Raw genomic sequence first — 12,657 nt, 5'->3', positions numbered from 1 at the left:
TGAGCCCTTGGTTTTGCATTTTTATTGGTGAATATTTTAGCTAATATTTTAGTTAATATTTTAGGAGACCTCTTATAGTCTAGCCCACTGATGTGCCTAAAGCATCACACATGTTTTGGTTTTAACATACTTGCTTGTATCCTCTGATATATATTCTCTGTCCCTCTCAGCGAGTCTGGCAAGCTACTGAGAGTATCCCGTCCACACGAAAGAGCCTGGCAAGCTCCCTGTGGCATATTCCATATACCAAATACAGTAACAATAACAGGTCTCATTCCCCTGACCATGAAAAGAGCCTCAAATTGTTAGAAAAAACGAGTAAGGAGAGGCTGCTAAAATCTCAGGGCTGGGACAAATGGAGACCCTACTGGTGCCCGCTTCAGAAAATTGATGAACAATGGGATGACAGTGACAGTGACAGCGAATATTTTATCTATAAAAATGAATAACTCAGAGCTGGACTGATAGCACAGCAGGTGGGCGCTTGCCTTGCATGCAGCCAACATGGGTTCGATTCCCAGCATCCCACATGGTCTCCTGAGCACATGGTCTCCAAAAAGAAAAAATCAAAATGAATAACTCAAGTTGAATTTTCCCATTCCACTTTCATTGTATTGCGCTTTGATATAATATAGTAAATCTCATATAGCAATATAATAAAGATGAATTTTTATGTGAAATAAAGATACTCAGTTTATTTCCTGCTCTCAAACATATAAACTTTTCTGTGTTTCTGCTATCTCAAATCTAATAGACTATCCTCACATGATTTCATCTTTTCTGCTCCAGGCAACTTCAGTTCCAGCAAGATTCTGCTTCCATTCTTTTGATTATACTTTCTGCCTCTGTTACCTAATATTTTTAATATCAAAGTTGTCACAATATAGCAGATGTGGGTGCTTCCTATCATTCCTTCATTGCTGTTTGTACCTCAGCTCAACCAAGACCCAGGACCTTCATTCATTATCTTATTTAAGTTCCTCATGTCATCATTACTGGTCTTTATAGTTTTCAGTTATTTCATTTTATTTGATTTATCAGTAACATTGGCAGAATGAACAATAATTCTTTCTTGCTTGAAACTCACTCTCAGAAAAACACACTTTGTCTAGCTTTTTCCTTTGTATGTTAGGTTTTGTTTCTCTGATTTAGGTAGTCTTTTTTTTTTTTGCTTTTTGGGTCACACCCAGTGATGCTCAGGGGTTACTCCTGGCTTTGCACTCAGGAATTACTCCTGGCGATGCTTGGGGGACCATATGGGATGCCGGGGATCGAACCCGGGTCGGCCGCAAGCAAGGCAAACGCCCTACCCGCTGTGCTATCGCTCCGGCCCCTCTGATTTAGGTAGTCTTATTTCTCTAAATACTCACTATTGATCTATCCACTCCAGTCCCATGCCCCAGAGGACAGTGGTGACTTCTCTTGAATACATAAGTATTTATTTCTTTTCATTCTTCGTTTTCAGTAATTCATCTATATAAGTAGCTTCAACAGTCATTGAATCACTGCATCACTGTCATCCTGTTGTTCATCAATTTACTTGAGCAGGCACCAGTAATGTCTATATTACACTCAGCCCTGAGATTTTAGCAGCTTCTCCTTACTCATCTTTCCCAACGATTGGAGGCTCTTTCAGGGTCAGGGGAATGAGACCTATTGTTACTGTTTTTGGCATATCGAATACGCCACGGGTAGCTTGCCAGGCTCTGCCATGCGGGCGGGATACTCTCAGTAGCTTGCTGGGCTCTCCGAGAGGTATATATATATATATATATATATATATATATATATATATATCTGTTACTGTATTTGGGATATGAATACGCCACAGGGAACTTGCCAGGGTCTCCATTGCAGGCAATAGACTCTCGGTAGCTTGAAGGTTCTCAAAGAGGGAGAACTAGGCTGTTCGATGCGGACCACTCACTTGATGGGATTACACGGTGCTGGGGGCAGTTTCTGAGGGCAGTTTCCAGCCTAGTGGAAAATGGGGGATCTGGGTGGAAGAGGCCCGGTCCCGATCCAAGCAGTCTTAGTGATATTGGCCATTGATCCTTCACACCTGGGTTCCTCTGCCGGTTCCTCATGTGTGAGGCTCATCTGAATGTGTGGAGAGTGACCTTGAGCATGGCTGTGGCTGAGTTCCGGAGGTCTTCAACTGTCGAGGGTCCGCTTGGGGCGGGGAGGGAAACTCAACCTATCCCCTCTGAGGGGCCCTGGTGAAGACAACCAGGCACGGGGGCAAGGGACTCTGTGTCGCTCTCTTCCGGGAGCTTGGTTTTATAGTCTCTGGGTGTTGGTCATTGATGGGATTACACGGCCCTGGGGGCAGTTTCTGGGTTTGACTGCCTAGCTGCTGGAAAATGGGGGATCTGGGTGGAAGAGGCCGAGTCCCTATCCAAGCATCCTTGGAGATCTCGGCCCCAGTCCCGCAAACCTGGGTTCCTCTGCCAGTTCCTTCATGCATGAGACTTGTCCAAACGTGTGGAGAGTGACCTTGAGCATGGCTGTGGCTGGGTTCCAGAAGTCTTCAACTGTCAAGGCTCTCCATTAGAAAATAGAGTAATAATAATAATAAAATGTAATTATTAGTAAGTTACTAACAGTCATTGAGAGGAATCACAGTTTTATTTTTCAATTCTTAATTCTTTAATTTTTTTATAATTTATTTATTTTTTACTTGGTGAGTCACAGTGAGTGTACAGTTACAGATTCACACATTTTCGTGCTTGTTTTTCCCTCATGCAATGTTCGAGAGCCTATCCCTCCACCAATGTCCATTCTCCACCACTTATGAACCCATTATCACTCCCACCCCACTATCCCATCCCCTCACCCCGTTCCACCTCTGTGGCAGAGCATTCCAATTTGTTCTCTCTCTATCCTTTTGGGTGTTGTGGTTTGCAATAGGGGTATTGAGTGGCCATCATGTTCAGTCTCTAGTCTACTTTCAACGTGCATCTCCCAATTACATTTTACTTGGTGCTCCCTTCTCTATCTGGGATGACTTTCCCCCAGCGTGTGAGGCTAGCTTCCAAGCCATGGAGCCAAGCTCCTGGTATTATATATTACTATTCTTGGGTATTAGTCTCCTACTCTGCCATTTTATATTCCACAGATGAGTGCAATATTTCTATGTTTTTCCCTAAGTTTCTGGCTCATTTCACTTAGCATGATACTTTCCATGTTGATCCACTTATATGCAAAGTTCATGACTTCATCTTTTCTAAGTGCTGCATAGTATTCCATTGCATAGATATCCCAAAGTTTCTTTAACCAGTCATCTGTTCTCGGGCACTCGGGTTTTTTTCCAGATTCTGGCTATTGTAAACAGTGCCGCGATGAACATATAAGTGCAGATGTCATTTCGACTATACTTTTTTGTTTCTCCAGGGTATATTCCCAGAAGTGGTATTGCTGGATCAAATAGAAGCTCAATTTCTAATTTTTTTAGTAATATCCAGATTGTTTTCCAAAGGGGCTGGACCAGTCAGCATTCCCACCAGCAATGTAGAAGGGTCCCTTTCTCTCCACATCCTCTCCAACAGCAGTTGCTTTTGTTCTTTTGGATGTGTGCCAGTCTCTGTGGTGTGAGGTGGTATCTCATGGTTGTTTTGATCTGCATCTCCCTGATGATTAGTGATGCAGAGCATTTTTTCATGTACCTTTTAGCCATTCATATCTCATTCTTGGAAAAGTTTCTGTTTGTTTCTTTGGACCATTATCTGATGGGGTTGGATGTTTTCTTCTTGTAGAGTTCAACTAGTGCTTTCTGTACCCTTGATATCAATCCTTTATCGGATGGGTATTGGGTGAATATCCTTTCCCATTCTGTAGATTGCCTTTGTGAATCACAGTTTTTTTAAACATCTAAATTTTAAAACCAGGAATTTGTTTCTGGGGTGTTTGGGTTCAAACCTCATGGTTCAACACTTAGCTTCTAAGAGAAAGAGTTAGTTACAGTTTTTTCTAATTTCAACTTCTTGATGTCACTCCTTATAGTTTTGCCATTATTATAAAATTAAATATAGATGTTTTAAAATAAAAGCAAATGTGTTGATTAAAATTTTTAAGCCTATGAATTGCATGATTCTTGTGCTATTTAAAAATAGTAAAATTTAAGAAATTAACTAATATACACAAGCACTGATAATATGTTATATTTAATTTTAAAATCATATTGTCTTATTTAATCAATAAATCCTCTCAGCCATCACATCATCCTGTTATTATTATAATTACTGATTTTACTATAAGAAATTTAAGCTCTGGCAAAACTTACTCTAATAAGTGGCAGAACTAGGACTTGAAATACTAGGAAGAATTGTGTATCTCTGCATAAATATTATAATCTTAACATTCTTGATTATGTATTAATCAACAATACTCTACTACAAAGAGAAAATATTGTTTGTATTTATTTAGCGGCCAAGAAAGGGGCACATCTGGCAGTGCTCAGGGCTTACTCATGGCTTTGTGCTCAAGGATCACACCTAGTGATGGATGCTGCCATGCCAAGACTGACCTGAGATGGCCAACCACAAAACTAGTGCCTAATCCACTGTACTTTCTCTCTGGCCCCTGCTTCCATTTCTATTCCTTTACTGCCTTGTCCACTTTTTTGATAGAAGTAATACCTTCATTCTAATGCATAAAACAAGATTAAGAAGAAAACTAAAGATCACAAGTTGAATTCTATGTTCTGTTCAATCTTAAGTTTCCTACATGTGCATTATTTTACATGAGATTCATAATAAATACAAGTTGGACAATATGTATATAAAATTGAAAAATAAATATATTACTTTTTTCTAAAAGGTACTTTCTCAAGATTCAGAGCAACTGCTGAATGCTTATGCATTTTGCTTCTCTCCTGTGACAATGGCCTTTTGACATTTGCCTGTAGGGCTTTTGCTGATCTTGCTGCTCATTTCACATGTTTAAACAAAGCATGTGGTTTTTCCAGTGTCCTGCAACCAACCAGGAAACATAATCTCTGAATGAGGCAGGAGCCGAGACCCCAGAAGTTCTTCAGAGTTATGCTGAGAGGAGACTCCTGTCTAGCAGTGAGGGGGCAGTAACATTCCTCTCTGGCGCCTGCTGAAACGAATTTCAAGAATGGCAACAGGCTTGTTTTAGGGTTTTATAACTATCAGTCTGGGATCAGCAGCCTGTTCTGAGACACTGTGGAAGTTAAATTCCAGCTGTCACAACTTGCTTCTGTGAGAACTTCACGCTCAGGCGGTCAGAGTCTTGGAAGATGAACTTCGCTAAGACCATGCGCCACGACTCTTTTTATAGACAGACCAAACCCAAACCACAAATCTCCCTCTTGAAAACCCGGCCTTCCGTCCTGGTTTGGAATACAGGGTCAACACAAGGTTATCTGTAGGTTGGGTGTGAGCACCCAAACAAAATATTTAGCCAACTGTATGACTAGTTTGCGGTTTCAGGTTTGCATTTCAAAATCTTTGCAGCCCATTAATCATGACCATGAAAGTCTTCATCAAGAGTTCATGCTCAGTTCATTTGTTGAGCTACAGAATCCATGTTTGTATTTTCATAGCACAGAGAGAAAAGCAGTAATTGACCCAAATGAATCAGGCACAAGAACTAAAATTTGGGACCTTCAAAGACTTGTTTCAATGTGCAGGTTTTCAATGATCCAAACATGACTCTACAGTAGCTTCTCGGGTGATATTAGTTTTCATAGGGAGGGAAAGGTAATGTTACAGATTCTTGTCTGTCCTCCCCGGATCAGAACCATGACTAATGAATTGCTCATCAATAAGAAAAATGGCCTATCTTCAAAAAGTGAAGTGTTAAGCTAGAAAACGCAGTGATTATACACAGAATGTGTACCGGACACAAGAGAAAATTACTTGAACAGAGTTCCATAAATTATTTTATTTTCTATAGAATTGTTAATAATAATTGAATTTTAATAGTTCCAGTGTTCTATTTTAAGTCTTACTTAAATGTGTTCAATTCTCACAGTATGACCTTAAGATGATACTTTCATAATGTTCATTTTATTATTGTAAAATAATAAATACAAAAGTTTAAATAAGTTATTCTATTAAGTACAACTTATTATTTTTAATGCTGTATCATATATAAAACCTCATCATTAAAGTTACTTAAATTTTCTCCTGTGTTTTAAGATTTTTTAAAAAGTTGTGAATTTTACCTTTAGATATAGAAACCAGTTTACTTACTTTTTATGGAAAGTGTGAATCTATGCTTTATAATATTGGCGTTTATAGATCTATTTATTTATAAAATCTTACTTTTTAATCAACTGCCTTTGGTCCTTGTCAAAAATTTGTTGGCTATATTTGTATAGACATTTTTCCTGGCCCTCATTCATTGATCGTTCTACTCATTATTCATTCAACCAATCTGAAATATGCTATTTTAATTTCTGGTACTTAAGATAAACCCTGAAATTGGTGATGTGAGTCATCAAAGTTTATCCTTTACCAATAAAGCGATGGCTCTTCTACATTGCCTTTCTACCTGCGTTATGGAATCATGTTACCAGTATTACAAAATAGATTTGCGGATATTTATTGAATTTTATTGTATCAACAAACAAAATTTCTAAGAAAATTTTATAAATTTTGAGACTTTCTTTAGCTATAAACACAGAGAAGATTTTTTTCTAATAACCATGAAATACACAGTAATAAGGCTGTTTATGATTGAGTTTCCATCATACAATGCCCCAACACCCATCCCTCCATCACTGTCCCAATACTCATCTTTACACCAGTGCACATTCCCACAACCAATGTCCCCAGTTTTACTCCAGTCACAAACCCTAACCCCAGTCTTTCTGGTAGGCACTTTCCTTCTTTCTCTCAAAAGAGAAATTCTATATCTATATCTATATCTATATCTATCTATTTCCCTTTATCTCCCAGTCTTTAAACTATAAATATTTTTGTTTATCAAATATTATTTTATAAAATTATTTGATATTTATCAAATATTATTTTAATTGCTTGCACTATTATAAATTTCATTGTCTTTGAATTCTCAAATTTCATTTTTTCATTACTAGTACACAGGAAAGCAATGTATTCCTAAAAATAATACTATATTTACAACCTTGGTACACTTATTAGTTCTAAAAATTTATTTTTATTTATTTTATTTTTCTCTTTGTTTTCAGATTTTATATATAAAATTTATTTCAGGGTATATAATTATTTTTATACAGTTTTGGATTTTATTTATTAATCTTTCATTGAAGAGTTTTGCAACTATTTAAATAAGCGATATTGATTGTAGTTTTACTTGTATTTTGATTGTAATATTTATATATATCAAAAGGATAGTTTTAGTTGTTAAATCTAGTGAAGGAAAATAGCTATGGTTATAACCAATCATAGATTTTAAGTATATTTTTTACTAGCTAAGGTATATTATTGTCTTGTCCATTTGGCATTCTCAACAGCCTAGAACCTAATACAAAATATAAATAAGGTCTCAGATCATATATTTTGAAAATTAATAATTCCATTAGTGAAAATATACTAAGGTCAACATCAAATTTTATTTACTTCTATGTTCAAATTCATACAAGAGAATAAGCAAATCAGTTGGGGTTAGAGGAAAACGGATCATTTTTAAAAAATGCATAGCAGTGAGAAATTTTATATGCAAACGTTGGAAAACATATCAACACCATTCATAAGAACTCAAAGAAATCAGTATGGATATAGATTTAAAGGCTTCTCACATTTCATTAAAAAATAGAAGCACTATTGTATTGTAAAGGAGCATATCAATTGCTTTCATATTGATGACCTCAGGAAAAACTTGAATTGCATCTTAATGTTTTTATTTACCCTGCTCATCTCTTTTGGATATTACTAAGCCAAGAAATTAGCTTTAGTTGTGTATGAAATGCAAATACAGAGTACCATATTCCCCAACAATAGAAGAACAAGAAACTTTTATAGTATCATATAATATACTATTTGATTTTCAAAAATAAAAATCTTATGTTCATTGCTCACTCCTGGCTCTGTGCTCAGGTATCCTTCGCGCTGTGATTTGGGAATCATACAAAGTGATGGGAATCTAACTGGGGTAGGCAACATAAATGGTAAGCGCCTTACCCACTGTACTCTCTCTCTGGCCCACAAAGTTATTTTGGACAGCATTTCTCTCTCTCTCTCTCTCTCTCTCTCTCTCTCTCTCTCTCTCTCTCTCTCTCTCTCTCTCTCTCTCTCTCTCTCTCTCTCTCTCTCTTTCCTGACTTCCTAGGTCACATCTGGCGATGTACAGGAGTCACTCCTGAGGGTGCTTGGGAGACCAAATGAAATGCTCCGGATCGAACCCAGGTTGGCAGTCCAGAGCAAGGCAAACGCCCTAGCCAATCCAGCCCCTGGACAGCATTTCTTCTGAATTTCCCACCCCCAAGAGAAACATATTTGAATTGAAGATATAGGAACAGCTATTTAAAGCTCAAAGATTTTTATCTTATATCTTCTACTCATACAGAGACAAATCACTTAGTTCAAGTTTCTTGAATCTCTGTTTACCACTTGATGCCTTCACTTCCTAACCTCCATGTTCTGTGCCATCAAGAATAATATTTATTTAATGTACTCTAGTTTCGGAATTAATATTCCCTGATGAAATTAAGTGGAATATTTTTGTCAGCTTTGTAGTATTTTACTCTATTGTCCACCTATTTCTTTAATCCGTTTGCTATTTCTTGAACACTTATTTGTTCTGTGTCATCCTGTGCATCTGTCAGTTCCTCTTAGTTATCTATACTTTTTCTTTCTCCACCATTCTTTTTCATATTATAACTCTTCTTAAAATGTTACTGGATTGGAATGATAGCACAGTGGGTAGGGCGTTTGCCTTGCATTTGGCTGACTCGGGTTTGATTTCTCTGTCCCTCTCGGAGAGCCGGGCAAGCTACCGAGAGTATCTCGCCCACATAGCAGAGACTGACAAGCTACTGTGACGTATTTGATATGCCCCAAACAGTAACAACAAATCTCACAATGTAGACGTTACTGGTGCCTGCTTGAGCAAATCGATGAAAGACAGGATGACAGTGCTTAAAATGTTATTCTTATGCCTCTAATCTCTTAACTCTATATTATTCCTTGAGTTATTATGTCCAAATGCATAGTTTAGCTCATGTATGATATTCAGTTCTCCCTTTGACCTCTTGATTTTCATATACAACAATCTTTTTGCACAATCTTATCTGAAATTTTATTAAACTCAATGGGGAAAATGTCATTATTTCCCTGTAATTTGCATAATTTTTATTATTTATATACACTGTCACTGTCATCACTGTCATCCCGTTGCTCATCGATATGTTCCAGTGGGCACCAGTAACGTCTCTCATTGAGTAACTTATTGTTACTGTTTTTGGCATATATATACATATAATATACTAAATATAGTAAGTATACATATTACATCACATATATTATGTACAACAACTAATGTGTATATTATATACATACACACACACACATATACAGGTTTACTTACCTGTCACCTCTTAGCCTTCTTGAAAACAAAATTTGACTTTCATTTGATACAATCAGAAGTTAACATTGATAGAATAATTGATAGAAAGTGGATACAGGGTTCAAGAGAGAGTAAAGAGAGTAAGGTATTTGCATTTCTTGGAAACAACAGATTTGATCCCTGATATCACATATGGTCCCTTGAGCACCACCAGAAGTTATCCCTGGCCACACAGTCAGAAGTAATCTTCCGAGCACTGCTGGGAGTTTCCCCAAAACCAATCAGACTAAAAAGTCCTAGAGCAAAATGTAAAAGAAATTTCTATGAAAATATTCATAGAATATTTTCACTTGAAAACATTTTCACTTTCACTTGAAAATATTTTTTATATATGACACAAAAATCACAAACAATAACAATAAACATAATTTCATCACTTTCAGTTTTCTTTTTAGGAAAGTGAATAATCAGAAACTAATTTATGATGGAATGATTCCCAAGGATTTTAATCCATTCAAGAAATTGAAAATATTTTGTCTTAAGTTTTCTGAAAATGGTACTTGACCAATTCTATTTATAATTTATAGACCTTACAGATAGAAATGATAATCTTTGACATCCTAAGTATATACCAGATTTCACATGTTTTCTATAAGAATAAGGTCAAGATAACATTTTTTTCTATTAGAGCCACCATAGACAATACAGAAGAGTTATGAAAGGCAGCAAGAATGTGTGCACTGGATAAATTTTGCAGGATTAAAGTGACATTTCACTCTTGTTTCAATTCTTAATTGGCTGCTCATGGTCACTGGAGTGTTTCTACAGCCTCAAGGCTGGCTCCATTCTGCTGCCATCTGTCTTAGTTATAAGTACACTACAAGTTCCATATGGTTCCTTAATTCCAGTGAATTTAAAGCATTCTCATGTTCCACGGGGCTAGTTGGAACAAATGACTTACCTTGTTTGTTTTGGGTTTGGGATAGCTAGGAAATATAAAGAACAAGGCTCCCAGATATGTCTGAACTCTTTTCTTTTAATAGAAAAAGTATTATTGGCAGCTGTTATTTCTCTCACGTCTTATTTATCTTTTAAAAAGAGATGACAATTTTGCTTTTAAAGCAGTAGAAACAAAGTCTGAAGATACGGCTAAGTGGTAGAACATATTCTACAGATGGGTATACAACTGAGTTCAATCCCTAGTACTACCAAGAATAAATGAAAATGGAAAGAATATATTTTTATATTGTCAACTTATGACTTCATAATTGTATCATTATTTTTATTTGATGGCAAAATTATTTTACTATAGTTTAGTATATACCTTGTGATTATAAATTGAATATACATTAAATCAATCAAAATTGTGTCCAGTGAAACACATAAACTGTTGTTTCATGAAAACTCTCTGAGATTAATTTCAGTTGTATTTTTATTTTTTAGTAATTGGGCTATAGATTTTTTATGTTTTATCTACATTGTCAATTATAACTAAAGAGGAGAGTTTTTATCTTTTATCTGCATTGCCAATTATAACTAAAGAGAAAGAATTTATAAAGCAATTAGATTTTATCTCTATACACATTTCCAATCTTTCAGTACACTAGCAATTCTCCTTTCACCCCCAAAACTCACTAGTCCTATTGCCCTCGATTAAGTACCTGAAGATTTAACACTGTTCACAATCCAATGTCTTTATGCACCCTCTCACAATCCTACTTTACTTTTTTTATCTTAAAATGATAGAAGTAATAGGAACGTCTCATTCTTATCCTCTTAGTTACAGTTTAGGAGGATTAATTGTTTCAGTGAAAACTAAGTCATCTACGATACTCTTCAATAGATTCTTCATCTTTACAGGAAGGCTTGGATCTATCTGGATTATAATCTTTTCTCTCTGCTGTAATCTATTCTCCCTCAGTAATAACTTGCAGTCAAAGATAAGGATGTTAGAGATTGTACAGTGGGTAAGGTGTTTGCCTTGCATACAGTCAACCCAAGATTCAAACTCTGACATTTTATTTGGGTCCACATACCCTTCCAGGAGAAATTCCTGAGAACAGAGCCAAGAGTATGGCACCATCAAACAAAACAACAAAAACCCAAAGTCAATATATCCTCCCTGCATAATAAATACAACAAAGATCCTGCTGTTGTTACTAAATTTATACTCCTTTGTCACCAAAATTTCTTAATACGTCCACCTCTATTAGCTATCTAAAGAATTCAATCCTCCTCATTAAACATTTTGCTTTCTATTGGAATATAGCTCTAAATATTTTAGGCCTGATTTTGGTTGTCCTTTCTCCCTTGCCACAGAGTTTGGGTTTATCTGGTAATAATCTCTAAACAATTCTAGACTACATTGGTATGTCCTGCTCCCCTTGCCACTAGGAGCTTAGGTATATCAGTCACGCCCATCAAGGTGCTCCTGAGTCACTCCCATTCCTTTGTTTATCTGTTATCACTTCTATGCTCCCTTCCCCAACTAGTTATTCAGTCATTCCCCTAATCAAACTCTGTTAATCTGTAAGGTCAGACCTTGCTAGGACAGTGAACTTGTATTGTAAGTTAATATTGTCTTTGTCCTCTCTTATGTCTTTTGAATAGTTTACTTTTAAACAATATCCTTTTTGTATGGACAAAGAAAGACATTTGTTAATAAGCTTTGGTAACATGGGATTTAATTGGCTTCAAATATTATTTACTCCCGGGCATCTGCTTTCTCAACTTAAGCCTCAGCTGCCCTTACTTCCTAGCATCCCCAAAAGTAGGTCCCGATGAGGGATGGGACGGACCCAGGGCAAGCGATGTTATATGCTACCCTGGCATCGAGATGGGCCTGACAAAAGCGCCTAATGCTTAACTATTTGTTAAGAGCTTGGTCATAGACATGCCATATCATGATCCAAAAGTACCAACGAGACTAGGACCCTCTAGGGATAGGAAAGACTAATCTGGCCTGAGCACTGTAGTCAGAGATCGAGATGACCCCAGGAGAGAAATTCTATAAGCTTAATGCATCTCTTGCTATGTCCATACAAAATGATTAATAATATGAATGCTTATATGTTAGTTGGACAAGGAAAGGAGAAACACACCCATGGGATTCAGCTCTTGGGCGGGTGTCCTGCTTAAAGAGAT

This window comes from Sorex araneus, chromosome 4 (genome assembly GCF_027595985.1).
Source record: "Sorex araneus isolate mSorAra2 chromosome 4, mSorAra2.pri, whole genome shotgun sequence".
Taxonomy (NCBI): domain Eukaryota; kingdom Metazoa; phylum Chordata; class Mammalia; order Eulipotyphla; family Soricidae; genus Sorex; species Sorex araneus.
The sequence above is the reverse complement of the archived record's forward strand: the minus strand, read 5'-3'. Positions refer to the sequence as shown.